Genomic DNA, 20,166 nt, shown 5'->3' on the forward strand with positions numbered 1-20,166 from the left:
ACGCTGTCCATTACGTGCTGATCTGTGGTGTCTGCAGAGAGAGAGAGAGAGGAGATCTGTCTCTGTACCAGCTCATCGCCTTTTGGAATCGTGCGTGCTTTGCGTTCCGGATGGGTACGCTTCAATGCCACCGATCCGTTCGCACTGATAGGCTTGGCAATTTGACTCCACCGCTATGAATTTGGGGTGCTAGGCCAGCATCGATTTTCGCCGATACCTTCGCTCGAAGAGAGATGGCTAAAGAAGAGCCAAATTTTAAACCGTCAACATATTCAGATCGACCTACCTTTAATTAAAAAATTTAAGTAAATGTGTTACGAGTCAACTAAGATCCACACTAATTTTTTGACGTGGGACCCTTTTAACATAATTTGAACCTGCATCTCAACAATTGATGCTATAGATTACACATCGGCTTTGGCTACAGTGTGTTTGGAATTGTGCCGACGTCAATGATGACGTGGTAAGACTGCTGAGACAAATAGGAATTTCTTAAATTTAGCCGTAGTGACAATACGAGGTCAAGATTGATTGTGAGGGTTGACCGAGTTATAGACAATGTTGAGCTCAACAAGGGAAGAGTAAATGCCGACCAACCACGTAATCTGATATTGATTGTAAAATTACAGTCGACGGTCAAAAATATAATTTTGACCACGAGAAGCCAATACAATCGAGTCGACTAGGCAGGAGCCGTCTCCACCTATCAATCGATAGCCGAGTCGATATCAACCAAATCGAGAAGCATTGATATAGGAAGAGGCATAGTCAAACACCATAAGAACAAGAGTTACTTGGGTCTACTTTTTAGTTATTTTACTTTATTACTTCCGCTATTAACTGATGAACTTTTTCTTAATGATCTGCAGTTCCGCATAATTCTTCTTTTAATCAACTACTAAAGCTCGAGCTATATAAGCCCGCACAATATTAACTACAATGCGAGCGCGGAATTCATACTCTTGTTACATTATGAATCAAACTTGTCTTGCAAAAATTCTCTTTTCGTGATACCTTCCATCCCCGTGTTCGTCACGCTAGTCAAATTTTCGCCATTGCTGATTGGACTTGAATACTGGCAAATTTTGCGAATGGTGTCAATATGAACTGACGCGGCGTAATTTGGACATGAAATAGGATCGACCCGGATCTAGCTTTGCTGATTTCGTGCCAGGATCGAGCATATACAACATACACGACGATGGCCCAAGTTCCACGAAGCCCAGGCCCAGGCCCATGATGATGGCTAATGTGAGTTGTGACGTAGTTGGAAACTTGTACAGATTGTACAATAATGGCTAAAATTTATTTTTTATTTCCAGGATTTATTTCTGACCCAAAAAATATGAAATGGTCTTTATATGTACAGCCTAGCGAGCAAGTCATAAAGAGAAGAGGGACCCCACAAACATAAATTTCAATACACCAAATCATCACGAGGAGTAAATGGGCCGATCAGAAGGGAGGGGGCCCACCAGGAGGCCCGCCGAAAACTGGTCCGCAGCAGCTCTCCAAGATGCAGCAGCAGCACAGGTAGTAGAAACTGGGAAACCAAAGATATACAGAAGAGAAATTAGCCTTCATGTGTATCACTTTTCTCTTTTACTTTTGGGAAATAGATTATAGACTTTAGTCAGATGCAGGAATTTTGATATCAATTCATCGAGTCGAATTGCAAATTGCCCAGGGATTTCGAGAAATTGCGCCGAGCACCGATCGGCCGAGGCGGATGGCTCCCGCCCGATCGCCCCCTCGGGTTCGCTCGCGCTCTCGACGTCGTATATGAACAAGCGTGCTCGTGAATAAGATGTCATCAGGTTTTTTTTTTTAATTACTTGTTTAGTTATCTGTCGAATTTGAGAGGATTGAAAGGGCTTAGCTCAGACCTTTTGAATCAGCACTGCTCTAAGTATTTCTACTGTCAGTCATCTTAGCCAAACTACTCTTTAAAACTGGACTTGCAGAGCTCTTACAAAACTGTACTTTAAAGGCCATATGAGGGCATCATGGACTGGAGGGGCAATTACAAAGAAATACAAGCGCTCACCATGCGGATGCGAGCCGGCAGATACCGTCGCAGCAGAAGCCTAGGCAACCGCACGGCCCCGGCGGTCCGGGAGGTCCTCCCGGCGGCGGTCCCCAACCCGGCATCGATCTCTCTCTCTCTCTCTCTTTGTGCGTGCGCCGCGCGTGAACTCGTGAGAGTTATAGGAAGGCTTTTGTTGAGTTGTGTAAAGTAAAGTGCAGGTTTGTGGTCACAAAAAAATCGGATGACAAGAGAGAAGTGGGAAGAAGAGAGAAACGAGAGGACTGTTTCCCAATGCAACATGGGATCCTCAACTTGCATTATAACCTACCATTCAAAGCTCAGGCTTCACATTTTCTTAAGAAAAAAAACAAAAAAAACATGGGATCCTCAACTGGACCAAATTCTCGAGACACAAAAGTACTTACTAGATCGAATATGTACATCAGATCTCATAGAACTGTTTTACTAGATCGAATACGTACACAAAAGCACTTTTATTGCTCTGAATGTTGACGAGACCTTACGAATATTGTTAAATAGAATTACCGCGATCCAAATCGATACGTTGCATGAATTTTCCATAGTTGGAAACTTAAACATAAGGGAAAAAAGAAGAGGGCCTCATAAATTGAATTGGATGATGTGTGAGGACACCAACATAAAGAGAAAAAAAAGGGTGGCATTAATGTCGTCCACACACCAAATTTGCCACGCTATCCATCGGTCATCGTTTTGTAGGCAGAGTCAACCGTCTAAACGACATCGTGTACGAAGAAAACACGGACACGTGTAGAATTCTGGAAAACTGGCATGAAATGAAATACATCGACGATCAAATGTCTTCTCTCTATCGATCTCTCTCGATCTCGAAATTTATTGTTTCTTTTTTTTTTTTCTTGGGACATCTACGTTTTCCAGGTAAAAGAGGTGAGCTCAGAAGCGTGGTGGGCCTCCGGGTGGGCCTCCGGGCCCGCCGAACATCGGCCCGCAGCAACTCTCCAAGAGGCAGCAGCAACACAGCACGTAGGCACTGCAAAAGAAAAATTAAATAAATCAAAATCCAATTCAAAATCAATTATGAAATTGCGTTTACTTCTCGAAATATAAAAATAAATATAATTCCATAAATATATGACAGGAAATTACCACAAATTAATTTTTTAAATACTCGAGAAAATCGCTATCTGTATACATTTTGAATCGTAATTCCCTTTCCATTATTCCCCTCTCTTCTTTCAACATTGGTTGTGATTCGAAATAAACGCAATGTTGGCATAAATTTACTATGCAAAATATAAGTAGAAGGCGTCGACACAGGAAGATGGGCTCACCAGGCGGAGACGAGGCGGCATATCCCATTGCACAGGAACCCGAACGGCCCCGGAGGCCCGTGCGGCCCCGGTGGCGGTCCCCACGGCGGAGGCATGATCGATCGATCTCTCTCTTTCTCCTTTTCAAATCGATGGAGGAAGTTGCGAGAACGTGGATAATGAAGTTGATGGATCGAATGTATATATATATAGAGGGAGGAAAAGAGGAGGAGCTTCGTAGCTAAGTAATGGTGGAAACCCTACACAGTTGGTTGAGGAAGCGAAGTTATGCACCAACCAGTCCAAACCTAACGTTCCACCCCTTCACTTTTGCCGACCTTATAATGCGTGCATGGTTTCTCACTTGCCCGTTGTACAAAGCACGGATCACCCGAAAGATGTTGTGGCGTGGGAATAATATATAATGATTGCGTGCGCGCGGCGAAAGAGAATGATCTACAAAGTTAAAACTCGCGAATCGTTCACGATATGCTCTTTTTCGGTATGTTTGAATGCGATTCGCTCTCTTAAATGCCTAATGAAAGTAGTTTGCAACATCATGTCAGAGTTTTCGTGACTGCAGTCGGCGTAACCCGTATATAAGATGGCCGAGTGCATGGATCATAAATTGCGGCCATGATGAATCATGGTCTTGGCCAAGTGCATGGATGATCGAGGCCATGGTTGAGTGCATAGATTACTTGACTGAAAGCAATCGATTACTTGATTTGTTGGATGTGTAGAAGTCATTTGCCTTCATTTATTAAGTAACGAGATAATTGTAAAAAAGTCATAAACCTGTTGTACATCAATCAATTTAGTCATAAACCTTTCAATCGTGCCAATTTAGTCTTAAACCTTTTGATGATTTGCCAATTAAGTCTTAACCCTTTTGAAGATTTGCCAATTTAATCTTAATCCTATTATTTGGATATTTGGCTAGAAGGATTATATTGGTAAATCGTCAAAAGGTTTAAAACTAAATTGGCAAATCATAAAAAATTTTAGGACTAAGCTAGCTCAATTGAAAGGTTTTATGACTAAATTGATAAATCGTCAAAATGTTTATGATTAAATTAGCATAATTGAAAGGTTTAGAACTAAATTATCTTCCGTATAATTAGGTTTATGACTTTATGGATAATTTTTTCACCAGGTAACTTTAAGCATCTTTTTGCATGAACCGGTGCGAACGCTCAGAAAATGCATAGAGTTTGTATCTGCCGGTTGAAATTAGTTCTTAATCTTTCTTAAGTTTCCATGATAATAGACAGCAAAAGTCAACATCATGTTTGACATCGAAGGACGGCCGCTTTTGTCCGCAGCTCTTTGGAACTTTCACTCCGTTCAGTTCAAAATGTTGGCGTTAGATTTAGTGTGGGGTTTGCTTATTCTGAAATCTTGGTAGGTTGGAGAATGAATAGAAATGTATTTTAGATCTTTAACACTCTTCGTCGTGCGGAAAGGTCGATAAGATGATGAAAGTCTTGACGCATACAGGCACAAATATGAGTAGGTAAAAGAATTTGAGAAGCCCTAGATATACTACATAAGGGAAACCGTAAATGCGTAAAGGGGTTATGGAGAATTATTTCTCTAAGTTTGAGATTTCCGATTTCGATACGAAGTTGAAGTTAAGTTGTTTATTTGAATAGCTTAGTATTATAAACGAAGGACATGAAATATATTTTATATCTAAACACTTACAACATTTCATAGTCAGTTAAGATTAGTACATATGAATAAATATGTTAGCTTTGTTGGTAGCTTACCGGCATCTTTATGAAATTACAAACAATCTTTTTTTGTAATTCACAAATTAGCAATTTATGTACTAATATATCAACTTTTATTAGCATAACTTACCAACGCTCTGAATTTAATGGCTCTCGTATGAAATTTCCAACATAAAGTAAAATGATTTACCAAGTAGTTTGGGTTTGCCAACAAGTAAGTAAAAAAATAAGAAAAGTTGATTATCTGTGAACTGTAAAAAAGAGCTAGTATTTCAAAAAAGTGTGCGTGGGTTACCAATAAATTACCAGAAAACCAAGTGACCAGTAACTTTTTTGTACCGACCGTTTTTTGACACTTATCACCTATTTATTTCAATAGGAAAAAAAGACTATTTTCTTTTTGGGTTAATACCACGAAAAATCCCAAACTGGTACAACTGTGACAAATTTACCTTCAGTTTGTTTCCATTAAATTTTACTGTCAAATTGCTTTGTTAAATGATATACGACAGTTGACTGATGTGCCAGTTTTATGTTTTATCCTCCATTTATCATAGGTGTAACAGTTTGTGATTTTTTTTTTTGCATTAATTTAATTTAACGGAAACTAACGGAGGGTAAATTTGTCACAAATGTACCAGTTTGGGATTTTTAGTAGTCAAAATATTAGTTTGGGATAAATTTATCATAGGTGTACCAGTTTGGGGTTTTTTGTGATCAAAATATTAGTTTGGGGTAAATTTGTCACAGGTGTACAAGTTTGGGGTTTTTTTTATGGTATTAACCTTTTCTTTTTTGTCGAAACGGTAGAATTATCCCTTCTTTCAGCTTTCCTGTTCAATCTGAAAAGTCACTTCTTCATCTATATCATGACCCTGCTAGAGGCATTGGCTTGCATTACAATCTCAACTGAACTCTGAGAAATCAATAGAAAACAGAGTATTTGATGAAGACTTCCATAACTTATGTAAACTTCAAATACATGGTCTAAAACAACTGATTATCGAAAACAAAGGATTCCCACGGACAATTCATATGACCGTGTCGTCGAAACTGATAACTGAATTCGGACATGGGATGGGGAAATAAGGTGCTCCTTTCCTATAGAGAAATAGAGTCTGGTTATTGCACTACACACAGAATACAAAAAACCGGGCATGAGAGAAGCTGGTGCGAGCGATCCCGTGTGTTCGAGCCGGCATGGCATGAGAGCTCAAGGGCGAGGCGGTCCAAATGGGCCGGGAGGTCCCGGGGAAGGACCGCCGAAACAGTCTCGTATCAACCAGCAACAGCACAACAAGCTCAAGCTGTTTGAAGCATCACAGAACGAAAAATAAAACTCGGTTCGCTTCGGTTCCGATAGCAGTGACTCAATAATAACGTTAAGCAAGATTCCTTAGCTTCCCCGAAGCAGAGAAATATGAAACCAGAGCAGACAAGTAGATATGGCATAAATCAGTAAGACAAATTCCAACATATGATTCCCCTATTCACGCCTCCAAGATATATCGATGATTTATGTGGAATCTAACGTGCATAGAAATTCCTCAGAATGTACACTATGGAGCGCGCTCCACTGCATCCTTGGCATGTCGACGGACCAATAATGTCGAGATGTTACATATTTCAAAAGTATAACGATTCCGTCTTCTTTACATACAATCAATTTGTTGAAATCTGATTGGTTTTCTTGAGTGAGAAAAAAATTAATCCGTTTGGTTTATTCCACAATGTAGTTATTAAGAACTCCTAAAATCATCATCTTACTAACAATAAACTCGCATTGCACAACCTCACAAAGGGAAAATAACATTCACATACCAAGAGCCTATCGCGTCGCAAAAGCCACCGAGAAATCCCGGCGGCCCCGGCCGAGGAGGGCTCCAACCTGGAGGTCCTCCAGGTCTTCCTGGCCTCATCTCTTTGCTAGTTAACTAGAACAAGCTCTCGGTGCTATGCCCTCACAAACTTTGGAGAGCTGCCCTGCAAAATGTGCCTCCAAACCAGAGCATCCCCAGAATATGTGGAAATTCAGAGAGCTCGAGATTGTCCTTGGGGTTACAGGAGAGAGAACTTTCTTCCACTGGAAGCATCTATCTACCTTTTATCTTTCTCTTTGATTTCTTGCTTTAGCATTTATGTACCAAAAGATCAAGTCTGGTCTCGGCATCTAACGCTTGTTTTCTTTTTCACCAGTTGTTCTTCAACCTAACATTCCAAGTGCTGGAATGTCAAGTTCAAAAGTTTCCCATGATTCCTCTTTCATTCATTCGTTCAACATGTGAACGAAACAATGTGCCATTGTAATAATTGTTAGCGATGTATATGTTCAAAGGCTAATTTGGAGCAGAAATATATGGCTATCCCGTGGGAGGATATGCTGATAAGACTTGAGTAGTATAAGCAAGCAAGAATACCAAGTGCGAGGCGTCTCTTTTCAGTTCTTATTTTAAACAATTAGAAAGCTTTATGTAATTCTGGAAGTGGTTAGGATTTTGGAAACAGAGAATGCACAAACCCAGGAGGTCTGGATTCATCTCGCTCAGGACTGTCGAAGAAAGCATTTTCGACGTTGAGTGGACATACAGACCCGCCAAGGCAGGATAGCTGGGAGGTGCAGGGCTACATACATATATATATCAGGGTTGAAGTCAACACCTCTTTGTTCAGTGTACACTCTAGCAACGGAGCTAAGCTTTATGGCTTCGCAGGCCAGGAATACTATAATCATATTGTTTACCCTTTAAATCACGTTTAGACCTGGCAAGATTCATAGACGAATCACAAGTTGTCTTATTTAAAGAAACAAATCGAGGTGAAAACATTCAAACAATTAGAAATATATAAATATATATAAAAACCTCAGTTGCAACTTTTAAAACAATAGGTGGATATTGTTCCCAAATAAAAAAAACTTAATAATTAAAAAAATAGGGATGTAAATATTTTGTATACTTTGGATTTCCGATTATCGTAGGATTTTGTGATCGATTAAGCCATAATTGTGGAGAAAGGTTTGTTAATCTCTGATTCTTTGATTGCAAGAAAGTAAGAGGTGTTCATTGTCGTTGAATTTTAGTTTGTATCTATATATTTTAGACATAAAATGCTTAATTTTTTCTTCTAATTTCATTTGGATGGATGGAGTTCGTATCCATATATTTTAAATCGTTGCCGGTACTTATTATTATTATTTTGTTTTGAATAACATACACTACAAAAAAACATGTTTTTTGCGACGAAAAAATTGCAAAAATCCGTCGCAAATCGATTTTGCGACGAATTTTGCGACGGAACAAATTCCGTCGCTACTAGGTCGTCGCAAATTTTTGCGACGGAAAATTTCAATTTCCGTCGCAAAGTTCGTCGCAAATATTTCGTCGCAAAATTCGTCGCAAATAATTCGTCGCAAATTTCGTTGCTAAATTCGTCGCAAAATTCGTGGCAAAATTCGTCGCAAATTTCGTCGCAAAATCCGTCGCAAAATTAGCCACGAACTTTATTCGTCGCAAAATTCGTGGCAAAATTCGTGGCAAAATTCGTCGCAAAATTCGTCGCAAAATCCGTCGCAAAATTAGCCACGAACTTTATTCGTCGCAAATTTCGGTGCAAAATTCATCGCAAAAGTCGTTGCTAATTATTCGTCGCAAAATTCGTCGCTAATTATTCGTCGCAAAATTCGTCGCTAATTATTCGTCGCAAAATTCGTCAATAATTATTCGTCACAAAATTCATTGCAAAATTCGTTGCTAATTATTTATCGCTAATTATTCGTGACAAAATTCATCGCTAATTTGCCAATTTTTTTTTGGTCAATAATAGCAACGAATTTTTATTAATTATTTAGCGACGAATTTTTATTAATTCTTTAGCGAAGAATATTGTTTAGGAACGACTTCGATTTTAAATCTAATTAACAACAAAATTAATTCCTACAATTTATATTTAACATTGATTAAGCACTTAATAACATCAAAATATTATAATAATATGAAAATGAAATACATTCATCTGCATTTTCCACAAGAATGACATATATATTTTTATTTATAGTACACATAATGAGAGAATAAATAATCTTGAGCACTTTAAAGCACTTGCTTAAGCAACCTCAGGGTGGCAATTCTTTCCAGGGCAGGAACATATTGGGCCAACTACACTTCTGGCACTGAAGATGCTGAAGCAAAGCTTATCCCCGATATGTATGAAAAGATACTTCCAATCTTGCGCCCACTCTGCTTTCTCCTATAAGGTTTGCATGAAGTGCTTCATCACCTCCTCCAAAGAAGTGACATTCACTTGTTGACATACAATGCGATACTCAAAGTCCCACAAGCCCAGAGAAGAAAGTGAAATGCCTACAATTGCCAAAATTTCGCATCCAAAATTAAAAGGATTGCACTTAGAACATTTATATATCTTTAGGCCATGAAAGCAATTGCTAGAAATTTCTGGTGACACATTTTCAGTCTAATTGATCCTCTGAAAGAGCAAATTAAGAAGCCTAGATTAACGGACCTACCAATCAATATGCACACCGCACAAGGTTAGATTGGCTATCATTGTACAATGATGTGTAATAATCCTCTTCTCTAATGTCTAGTGTATCCCGCCTCAAAGTAACCTGCAGGGAAAGTGAAGAGAGCAGGAAGCGGTGGATTTAAGTTAAAAATCTTCGACATGCTGAATTGCAATTGTACACATATGCAAGAGAACTCACAATTCTAGGTGGAAGTGCAAGATCAGCAGCTCTTCCCTTTTTTGTGCGTCTCAGCAAAATGTTTTTCAAAATTGTGTTTTAGTAATATCATTGCTCGCCTTCTGCCAACGGCATTTCCATGTGCTTGTATAGGATTCGCTATATACTAGATAGAATATATACTCCATATCAGAGTTCAAATGAAAACATTCCATATGATTTGCCCAAAAAAAAAAGAGAGAGAGGCCAAAGGACCAATGAAAATGCAACTCACTCGATTCCACCAACAAAAGTGCCATACAGAACTGTGAGAGCATTCAGGACATTGTTTTGAGGAACTGCAAATGAACAACAGACTTACAAAATAGGTAACAAAGGAAAAATACATTCACTGAACTCAGTGCATGCAATCAGCAGGTGAAGCTCTAAGACCAATCGATAAAGTTAATGCAGAAAACAAAGAGTGAGATTGCATTAACTAAGATAATGAAAGTGAAGTCAACCCAGACAACAATTTGAAGAAAACGGACCCGAAAAGTTTATTGCAGGACAATGTGATTGACTACAGAAGGTGAATAACAATTAACCACTCGTATAAAATAGAAACTTACAAGAGAATAGAGCTCCCCAACACGATTTTGAAGAGGTGTTCCACTTAAAGCCCATCTGTATGAAGACTCCAGTTCGAGAACTGCTTTTGCAGTATTACATCGCCTATCTTTGACAAAGTGAGCCTACATTGAATAAAATTGCATAGGCATAAGTGGGAAATGTACATGCAGATGAATGTTCAAAGATCACGAAGCAAATCATACTAAGAGATCCCGGATAGAAGTTTTTTTGATAAATTGTGGAAAAGAACATGCATATACGGTTCCCTAAAAGTAATCAAACCTTCAATCGAAAGGCCTAATCTTACAGAAATTTGTCTTGCCAAGAGCAAATTAACGCATTCATGCGTGGCTTCACCCAGCCAAACAAAATAACGAATCACGTATTGCCAGCATGGACATATCGAAATCTTTATATCGGTTACAAAGCATTGAACTATGTTAGCACTCATATCACCGCAAGATACTCCCTTTCACTCACCTCATCCAAAATAATGCGCTCCCACTTCACTGAGTGCAAAAGCGACTTCCCCGCACGATGGCTTTGATCATCCTCCAAATCACTAATGTTCTCTACTGTAGATTCTATATCTCTTTGTTGCGTTGCCTGTCTGCCTTTCTTCTTTACTTGCGTTGCCTGTCGTGCCCAAATTATCCGCTTGCAACAAAAATCAAGAAACTCATCAAACCAAAACGCAACGTCAAACGAACCAAAAAAACATTCCTACAAGCAACCTCAGACCCAGAAGTGCAAAATCTGCCTCTGGGTTTTCATCTCACGACCGTCGATTTCTTCTCTCAATTTACCCAAAATTCCAACGAAATCGACTAGGAAAACTCACGTTGTTCACGGTGCTGTCGAGATTCTGAGCAGCACCGTAGGCCGAGAAGATGAGCAGGAACCCACAACTCAGGATATGGACATCACGGGCATGGCCTCTCGGAGGCGACGCAGCCGGCGGGGCCTCGGCGGCGACCAGCAGAGCCTCCTCGTCGGAAGCCTCGGCCTCCTCCTCCAGAGCGGCGATCTCTCGGTCCTCTTGCTCCGCCTCCTCCGCCTTGCCCTCGACGGGGGCAGGAGCCGCCGCGCCTTCAGGCTCTGCGGCCTCTAGGGCTCCGGAGGCCATGGCGAGGAGTCGCAAACTTTTGTGACGGATATCTTTTTCCGTCGCAAATTTGCGACGGATTTTTTTTTCCGTCGCAATGATTTTGTTTCCGTCGCAAAAATTTGCAACGTATATTTTTTTCCGTCGCAATTTTGCGACGGATTTTTTTTTTCGTCGCAAATTTGCGACGGATTTTGTTTCCGTCGCAAATTTGCGACGGATATTTTTTCCCGTAACAAATTTTTGCGACGGATTTTTTTTTCCGTCGTAAATTTGCGACGGATTTTTTTTCCCGTCGCGTAAATTTGTGACGGATTTTTTTTCCCGTCGCAAAAATTTGCGACGGATTTTTTTTTCCGTCGCAAACTTGCGACAGATTTTTTTTCCCGTCGCAAATTTGCAACGGATTATTTTTTCCGTCGCAAATTTTTGCGACGGATTTCTTTTTCCGTCGCAAATTTGCAACGGATTTTTTTTCCCCTCGCAAATTTGCGACGGATTTTTTTTTCCGTTGCAAACTTGCGACGGATTTTTTTTCCCGTCGCAAACTTGCGACGGATTTTGTTTCCGTCGCAAATTTGTGACGGATTTTTTTTCCCGTCGCAAATTTTTGCGACGGATTTCTTTTTCCGTCGCAAATTTGCGACGGATTTTGTTTCCGTCGCAAAAATTTGCAACGGATTTTTTTTTCCGTCGCAATTTTGCGACGGATTTTTTTTTTCGTCGCAAATTTGCGACGGATTTTGTTTCCGTCGCAAATTTGCAATGGATTTTTTTTCCCATCGCAAATTTTTGCGACGGATTTTTTTTTCTGTCGTAAATTAGCGACGAATTTATTTTTCGTCGCTAATTAGCGACAGATTTAGCGACGACCTTTTAAAAAAGAATTAAAAAATTCAATTTTTTACAAAAAAAAGAAAATAAAAAAAAAGAGAAATAAAAAATAATTAAGAAATTTGATTTTTTAAAAATAAAAATATTTAAAAATTCTTTTATTTTTTGATCTAAAATAAAGTCATAAGATTGAAATCATTTTCCAATGAAATCCAAACATCAGAAAACGATTTCCATCGTATATCACCAAACAAATGAAAACTAAGCGTATTCATGGAAAATGATTTTCCGGAAAACACTTTCCTTTATCATTAAGTTTTTTGCAAAACAAACGTATCCTTAGAGTGATTACCAACTTCTCCTCTATCAAGTTTACCATATTGCATTATCAACTCCTAATTGAGTTACTTACCAATGTTTATTTTCATTTTTTTTCTACACCAACTTCTCTAATCTCTAACCAAACAAAGCTTCTGTCATTGTTTACGAACTTTTATTTACATTTCTTACCAATAATTTAAATTTACGGAGTATTATATGAAACTATCAGCCTAGCTTTCTTTGTGTGATTTGGGTAAATTTTCTCCAATCAAATCAATTAGTTTTGGATTACCAAATCTCAATTGAGTTATTAGCATTTATTTGTTATTTTCTCAAATTTACTAGCTTTTTATTAAGTTGCTACTTTTATTTGCATTGGTTTCCAACTTATTAAATTTATTGACTCTTTTAGAAATTACTAACTTTTATTAGAGTGATTACCAACTTTTTTCGATCAAGTTACTAACTAGTTTTATGTTAACTTCTTTTATTTGAGTTACTTACCAATGTTTATTTGGTTTTCTATTTTGAAATGATCGACTTTTCTTATCTCTAACAAAAATACGTTTCTAATTTTCTACCAGCTTTGAATTTACCTTCTATTACATGAAATTATCAACTTTTTTGTGTGCCTCATTAACTTTTACCCAATTAAGTTACCAATTGGTTTTGGATTGTAAACTCTAGTTTGAGTTGCTTACCCATTTGATTTTTTAACTTACCAATTTTTATATTGAGTCATGCTTCTTTTTGCATGACTTACTAATACAATTTTACGATTTAATACCAATTAATTTTCTATTACTAACTGTTATTTTACTTAATTACTAAAATTTATTTGATTTTTTCGTCGCTAAATTTGTCGCTAATTAGCGACGAATTTCTTTTCCGTGGCTAAATCTAAATCCGTGGCTAATTTTCCGTGGCTAAATCCTTTTTTTGACTGTTTTTCGTCGCAAATTAGCGACGAATTATTTTCCGTCGTTAAATTCGTCGCAAATTAGCGACGAATTTTTTTCCGTCACTAAATTCGTCACTAATTTGCGACGAATTTTTTTCAGCAGCTAAATTCGTCGCAAATTTGCGACGGATTTTTTTTTCCGTCGCAAATTTGCGTCCGATTTTATTTTCGGCGCAAATTTACGACGGATTTTTTTTTTCGTCGCAAATTTGCGACGGATTTTTTTTTCCCGTCGCAAATTTGCAACTGAAAATTGCGACGGATTTATTTTTCCGTCGCAAGATTTTGTGACTGATTTATTTTTCCGTCACAAATTTGCGACGGATTTTTTTTCTTCGCAAATTCGCATCTGATTTTATTTCCGGCGCAAATTTGCGACGGATTTTTTTTTCCGTCGCAGATTTATTTTCTGTCGCAAATTTGCGATGGATTTATTTTCCGTCGCAAATTTGCGACGGATTTTGCGACGAATTTATTTTCCGTCGCAAATTTGCGACGAATTTATTTTCCGTCGCAAATTTGCGACGGATTTTGCGACGAATTTATTTTCCATCGCAAATTTGCGACGGATTTATTTTCCGTCGCTAATTTGCGACGAATTTTTATTTCGTGGCAAATTCCGTCACAAATTAGCGACGAATATAATTATTCGTCGCTAATTTGTGACGGAAAAAAAAATCCGTCGCAAATTTCGTCGCAAATTAGCGACGAAAGATTCCCCGTCGCAAATTTTCGTGGCAAAATCCATGTTTTTTTGTAGTGATACTTTACTATAAGTTGACTTTTTATCCTTATGAAATGATATAGGGTCAGGTGTCTCGTGGCCATGTGAATCTTTTCAATGAACCAAACGTTGGAGTTGTATTTGGTAAAGTTTGTATAAAAATTGATCAAAACTCGTTCTTTGTTAACTTTGGCTTTTGACCATGTGATCCTAAGATTGATTTGGTAATTTTTAGGTCCCGGCATATCTTCATCAATGAGATTTGGATGAACGGGATAAATTTTTTTCTCTACTAATTCATTATTCTTATTTTGATCTTTTCTTTACTTCATTTGTTTTATACATAATTGATATCACGGTCCTAATTTTAGATCATCGGAGAGTCCTTCTAGAGCAATTTGATTTGAACGAAAGGAATGATGAGCCATTTCATTGCACGATGATTTTGTTATTAGTTGCTAAGCCAACGTATCAAGTGTTTTTTCATCTTTTAAAATCAATAGATCTTTATAATGACATTGACTATTGCTTTTTAGTAAGTGATAATATTTTTCTATTTGTAATTATTTATATTTCGGTATCTTATTTAATTTCTCTTCCTTCATATTCAAGAAAATTGAACTTACAAGAAGGAAACATAGAAGTCAAAATAAAATAAAAAAGCAAAGAAAGGAAAATCGTCATGCTAGCCGCTCCCAAATAATAATAATAATAATAAAGATCCCACGCACAATTAATTTCAACGTTTGCTGTTGGCGCAACTTAAATAACTTTTTCGACGTTATTTGATATCGTAGCTAAATGATGGAACCGAGAATCGCAGTATACGTTTTTTCTTTTTTTGGTCGGAGAGAATTGCAGTATACGTTAAACGCATAGAGAATTACGTTTTTCTTTTACTTAATCGAGATATATTATTTTCTTTTCATCAAAACTAAATTAAGAAAAGCACGTAGCTATTTAGCGATTATCAAAGAATTTCCATATCCATTTTAAGAAAAGAATATTGGATGATGCTAATCAAGAGGGAGGTGGAGTGGGAGATGGGTGGTCTCTCTTCTTCCAAGCGGATGGTCTATTGGGGTGAGGCATTGAATTGCTCGTTCAATTTCACTTCTCAGTCCGGCCCCATCTAAACGTTGATGTCCATTTCACACCACCTGGGGCCAAAGGTAGGGGCATCTATTAGGAATGCAAAAAAAAAAAAAAAAACTGCAATTGGCTGCTCGAATTGCTGAGCCTGGATATGAAAGGACCGGATAGAGTAATCTCTATCCGGCATCGAGTGATGTCCCTTAAATGGGATAAACATGGATGAATCGTGATAAAACAGTCTGTAGCGCCTTCGGAAAATCAAGAGTCGATGAATGGGGCAAGTTACCGGCATGATCGGAAACCCAAAAGACACCCCCTAAGTGTTAGAAAGAAGTCAGCTAGCTAATAAGAAAGTTCAATTGGTCTAAGTGCGATGAAACTAGATCCAAAAGTCCGGAGGTTCAATTACATGAGGGAAAGGGTTAGCATCCTCGTGACGTGTGTAGAAGGGCTAGCGCCCCCTGACACTGTTCAGGTACCATATTCTTCGGTTGAAATTCTTAACATGCTTTTTATGGAGTGATTTTATATACATAATGCCCATATAATTATCTTTGAATTTTGAAAATCTAAATTATTGTCATGTGGACTCGAACGAAAATAATCGCATGAACTCGTGGATGTCGACCCAACGCTAGGTGCATTGTGTCTAACATGTTCTTTGTAATGAAAATAATGATATGCATGTAAGCATGATGCATGTGTTGAATGTACTTGACAAGGGCATCATATCTAAGATGACATACATAGAAAACAGTGTGACATAGCACAGTGATAGTGAAGATTATTTAACAATTACGTATGAATAATGAATGGGTATGGACGAGCACGAGTAGAACGAGATGATGTAGCAATAGTACATAATGTTGTGACATAATTGTGTAAGAGATGACAAGCATGCAATCGACAAGACGAGCGTGTACGATGACTTGCGTTGATGTCATAAATGACATATTTAGAGAATGCATGACAAAACATGACATGGTAGATAGTGCAAGTCACAATGCACAATATACATGATCGAGTGATCAACGGCATGATATTATGAAATAGGATACAAGTAATTTCACGATGACAAGATGATGCATAGAAATCATAATATGCGCAGTAGTGAAATGCAAGAACCACATAACAAATGATAAAAAAATTTCAACAAAAAAAAATGATAAAATAACAATCAAAGCTGGCAGACCCACGAGTATTCAATCCACACAGTTGTCCATGTTCTAGACTCTCGCCATCTAAGGTGCAACAATTTACGATTTCACCCAACAGTTGGATGACCGAGTGATTAATTACATCGAATTGGGTATGATTGTATATGTGATAGCATTCACTGTATCTAGATCATCAAAACCGAAGCCAAAGAAAAATTTGAGAGTCAACACATAGGGATAGATTGAGACACATTAAAAATAAATATAGAAATGGCACCAGTAATCCCAGTACTCTTGCCCAAAATTCAAAATCACCCTTGTACTCTTATATGGTCCAAAATCATTCAAGTACTTTTCAAAGTGTGCCGCCGTTAGTCCTTTTGTTATACTTTTCTATTGTCTATTGACCTTTCCAGAAGTAGACAACTGGATTGTTGAGTTGGATGTTGGAGAACACGTATCCTCTTATGATTAGTATAACATCTTTATGTGTCTCGCCACATTTAACAACATTAAAAATTAAAAAAAAAGGAGAGAGAGAGAGAGTTGGAGCTCCCTGGCCAAGGCTGCTAGAGCTTCTGCGAGCTCATGATCATGATCGGTCAAGCTTCAGTAAGCTCATGGTTATAGTGGCCGTAGTTTTTTTGAGCTTGTGAACATGGCCGCCGGAGCTCAGTCATGCTTGCGGCCTTGGTAGCTTGAGCTTTTTCAGCTTGACCATGGCCACTCAAGCTTTGTCCAGCACATGGTCACGGCGGTTGGAGCATCTTTGAGCTCATAGCTACGGCCGTTTGATCTTCATCGAGCTCAGCCATGTCGGTGGGAGCTTTGTCGAGCTCAGAGCCAAGGCTGCTCGAGCTTTGCCCAGCTCGGCAATGTCGATTGGAGCTTCCTCCTAGCCATGGCTGGTCGAGATTTTACATTGGAGGAACGTCAGATTTTGTTGCTTTGGTTTGGATTGTAGGGTTTAAGTGGAAGAAAAAGAAGATAATGATCTTGTTGTAGTGGGAGAGGGGGAGGACATTGAAAAAAGAAGGGTTAATATCACGAAAAATTCTAAATCGATATATCTGTAATAAATTTATTGCAAACTAATTTTTTGACCACTAAAGATCATAATCAGTCAAATTTACCTTAAACTAATTTTTTTACTATCAAAAACCCAAAACTTATATATTTGTGACAAATTTACCCTTCGCTAGATTGGATTAATATTACGAAAAATCATAAACCGGTACACCTGTGACAAACGGAGGGTAAAACCTCAAACTTGTACACCTGTCAGCTGCCACACGTCATCCGACTCAGAAATTTGAAGGCAGAGGGTAAAATTGTCCCAGGTGTACCAGTTTTAGATTTTTTATAGTAAAAAAAATTAGTTTGGGGTAAATTTATTACAAATGTACTAGTTTAGGATTTTTTGTTGTATTAACTCAAAAAAGAAATCCAAGTCAAATAAATTTCTAACAGCATCAAGCAATGTCAACACATTTCTAACCGAGTTGACTCCACTTCAGCATATTTCATCACCAGATTGATTAGGATGATCACTGATGCTTTTCAAAAAGTAAAGGGCCATTTTAAATAGGGTTAATACCACAAAAAACCCCAAACTTATATACTTATAATAAATTTACTTCAAATTAATTTTTTGATCACCAAAAACCCCAAACTGGTACAACTGTGACAAATTTACCCTCCGTTAGTTTCCGTTAAATTTTACAGTCAAATTGTTGAGCTAGATGACATGTGGCAGTTGATGGATATACCGGTTTAGGGTTTTACCTCTTTATTTGTCACATGTTTACCAATTTGTGATTTTCGTGGTATTAATCTAATTTAACAAAGGGAAAATTTGTTATATATCATTTTGAGATTTTTGGTAGTCAAAAAATTTGTTATGGGTAAATTTATCATAGGTATATCGGGTTGGAGGTTTTTATGGTAAAAAAATCAGTTTAGGGTAAATTTGTCAGAGGTGTATCAGTTTGGGATTTTTTGTAGTATTAACCCTTTTAAATAAAAAAGTAGAATGATGGTTGTGATTTTTAGATTAAACTTTTTATATCGTAGTCTTGAATTAAATCCTATCAATTGAACGATGAACGAAAAATTATGCACAATTAAAATTTGGGTCTAATTTTTTTTACAAGATTTCATTTAAATTTTAACTACAAAATTAAGTTGCGACCCTTTTTTTCCGATGTGCGCTTGTGGCGTCGGGGGAAAAGATAGGTTTAGAGGAAATGCCCAAAAGGTGGCCAACGGCCCTTGATTAGTCACCTGCCCGTTGATGGTAATCTCTTTGAACCTTGGCAATTTCATCTTCAAGATTATCAATTGATCTTTGCTAACCCTTTGCCTTGTCCATTATGGAAGGCATCTCCATCTTAAGATGACTAATGATGTAAGCATGAATCTTAGGAGCCCTAGCAGGGCTTCACAAATTCGTAGATTCGACGGTCACGAGCTTTCTTAGAAATGTCAATCAAGCCTGCAAGAAGGTCATCCTATTCTTTTTCGAAGAGATCACGCCCTATAGGACCCACAATGCCTATTAATGCTTGTCATTGAAGGACACGATATAAAAACTTTTCCGAGCGAAATATTAGTTCTCCATAGATTCTCATTAATTGTTGCCTATTGACCTGGTTTGCTTTATTAAGATGAATATGTATCCTGCCATCATTACCACGTAGAGATGCGCTAACACGCTTGAATTCATTATATGATTTGATACCAACAAATCATAGCTCCGTTGCGTTCTTTGCTTTTCTCCGACACCAGGAGTATCCACAAAAGTAATTTGATCCAGCAGAGGGTTGGCATCTAGGAACACTCAAATTTTGACAAAAATGCTCCTCCAATTTTCGTCAGACCGTTGAAGGGCATGTCAGCATAGATGGCAATTGTGTTCCACAGATACTTCTCTTATACGGTCCAGGCAACAACAAATCTATCAGTTCATAACTTTATTTTGAAAAGTTCAAAAATAAGTTTTTCGTATATGCAAAAATCGCATCAATTGAACGTTGCATAGAAGAATTATACACAATCAAAATTTGGGTCTAATTTTTATTTTGAGGTTTGATTTTTAATATTGACTACCAAAATATGCACATGCTTTCTAGTGAGTCATGAATGATCTAAAACAAGAAAAATATCCTCACTTTTCTCCTTAAATGTTCTTCAGGTTTATTTCCCAAAACCATTGTATTAATTAAAGTTTCTCCTGTGCAAACTTATTTTGAAAAGTTTGAATAATAAGCTTTCCGTAGATGCAAAAATCGCGTCAATCGAATGTTGAATGAAAAAATTATGCACAATCAAAAGTTGGGTCTAATTTTTTTTTGTAAGGTTTCATTTTTAATTTAAGTACAAAATTATGTGGCAACCCTGTTTTTTTTTTACGGTGGCATCGTGGGAAAAGACGGGTGTAGAGGCAATGTCCAAAAGGTTGGCCGATGACCCACTATTCGTAATGTCAATCACCTACCAATAGATGGCATATTGTTTTTCCCCTTTTCACCTTGAAACCGATTTGTTTCACGTAGTTGTTATAAAAATCATATACTGCCATCTC

General features: G+C 37.8%; 5 long non-coding RNA genes across 6 annotated transcripts; all 5 read right to left on the reverse strand.

The window, feature by feature from the left end:
- Positions 1 to 1,299: 1,299 nt before the first annotated feature.
- LOC115680921 (uncharacterized) lies at positions 1,300 to 2,220 on the reverse strand. The gene is made up of 2 exons (XR_004005712.2): positions 2,048 to 2,220; positions 1,300 to 1,543 (listed from the first exon to the last, which is right to left on the reverse strand). It is a non-coding gene; the product is annotated as an uncharacterized LOC115680921 (long non-coding RNA).
- Positions 2,221 to 2,799: 579 nt separating this feature from the next.
- Positions 2,800 to 3,697, reverse strand: LOC115680922 (uncharacterized). The gene is made up of 2 exons (XR_004005713.2): positions 3,361 to 3,697; positions 2,800 to 3,059 (listed from the first exon to the last, which is right to left on the reverse strand). It is a non-coding gene; the product is annotated as an uncharacterized LOC115680922 (long non-coding RNA).
- Positions 3,698 to 6,017: 2,320 nt separating this feature from the next.
- On the reverse strand, positions 6,018 to 7,684 carry LOC130137780 (uncharacterized). Its single transcript, XR_008816209.1, has 2 exons — positions 6,897 to 7,684; positions 6,018 to 6,382 (listed from the first exon to the last, which is right to left on the reverse strand). It is a non-coding gene; the product is annotated as an uncharacterized LOC130137780 (long non-coding RNA).
- A 1,346-nt stretch (positions 7,685 to 9,030) lies between these two features.
- LOC130137800 (uncharacterized) lies at positions 9,031 to 10,268 on the reverse strand. 2 transcript variants are annotated; one of them, XR_008816243.1, is made up of 4 exons: positions 10,049 to 10,268; positions 9,796 to 9,940; positions 9,598 to 9,699; positions 9,031 to 9,433 (listed from the first exon to the last, which is right to left on the reverse strand). It is a non-coding gene; the product is annotated as an uncharacterized LOC130137800 (long non-coding RNA). The 2 variants fall into 2 exon arrangements; XR_008816242.1 differs by lacking the exon at positions 10,049 to 10,268 and having other exon boundaries at positions 9,796 to 10,042.
- A 59-nt stretch (positions 10,269 to 10,327) lies between these two features.
- LOC130137822 (uncharacterized) lies at positions 10,328 to 11,429 on the reverse strand. Its single transcript, XR_008816269.1, has 3 exons — positions 11,228 to 11,429; positions 10,867 to 11,043; positions 10,328 to 10,508 (listed from the first exon to the last, which is right to left on the reverse strand). It is a non-coding gene; the product is annotated as an uncharacterized LOC130137822 (long non-coding RNA).
- Between the last annotated feature and the right edge of the window lie 8,737 nt (positions 11,430 to 20,166).

Source organism: Syzygium oleosum, unplaced genomic scaffold (assembly GCF_021117445.2).
Source record: "Syzygium oleosum isolate NSW1041296 unplaced genomic scaffold, Sole_v2.1 Sole_v2.03, whole genome shotgun sequence".
NCBI classification, from domain to species: Eukaryota; Viridiplantae; Streptophyta; class Magnoliopsida; order Myrtales; family Myrtaceae; genus Syzygium; species Syzygium oleosum.